Source organism: Arachis ipaensis, chromosome B07 (genome assembly GCF_000816755.2).
Source record: "Arachis ipaensis cultivar K30076 chromosome B07, Araip1.1, whole genome shotgun sequence".
Taxonomy (NCBI): domain Eukaryota; kingdom Viridiplantae; phylum Streptophyta; class Magnoliopsida; order Fabales; family Fabaceae; genus Arachis; species Arachis ipaensis.
The window spans coordinates 124,780,909-124,781,411 of NC_029791.2; positions in this window are offsets into that span (position 1 = coordinate 124,780,909).

A 503-nucleotide genomic window follows, 5' to 3' on the forward strand; every position below is an offset into this window, starting at 1 on the left:
ATAATTATCACAAAATTATAAGTTAAATAAGTCGTAGTCGTCGTTACCTTATTTTCACTAAATATTTGCAATTAAATTATTTTTATTACAGTGCAAATTTAAACTCTTAGATGTTATATCACTCTATTTAGAGTATATGGATGGCATATATTAAGATATAATGATAAGCTAATACTATATATATTATGATTTTTTATTTAGTGCAATTAAATAATTTGTATTTTAATTAATTTTACTTTAGCTATTATTATTTGTTATTAGAAAATCTGTGTTTATTATTATGCATTGTAGATATAAAATATTTATATTAGTGACATAATGAGGATTTATGAATGTGGATACACTTTGGTAGATGGAAAATAAATTTTAAAATATGTTAAACTTTTTGCAAGTTCTTTTTATTTCGTTAGGGTAGATTGAAAATATTGTTGCATAGTATTAAGACAAACAAAAACTTGATTCATTGCATAGATTAACAATTAAGAATATATTATATTTATGAT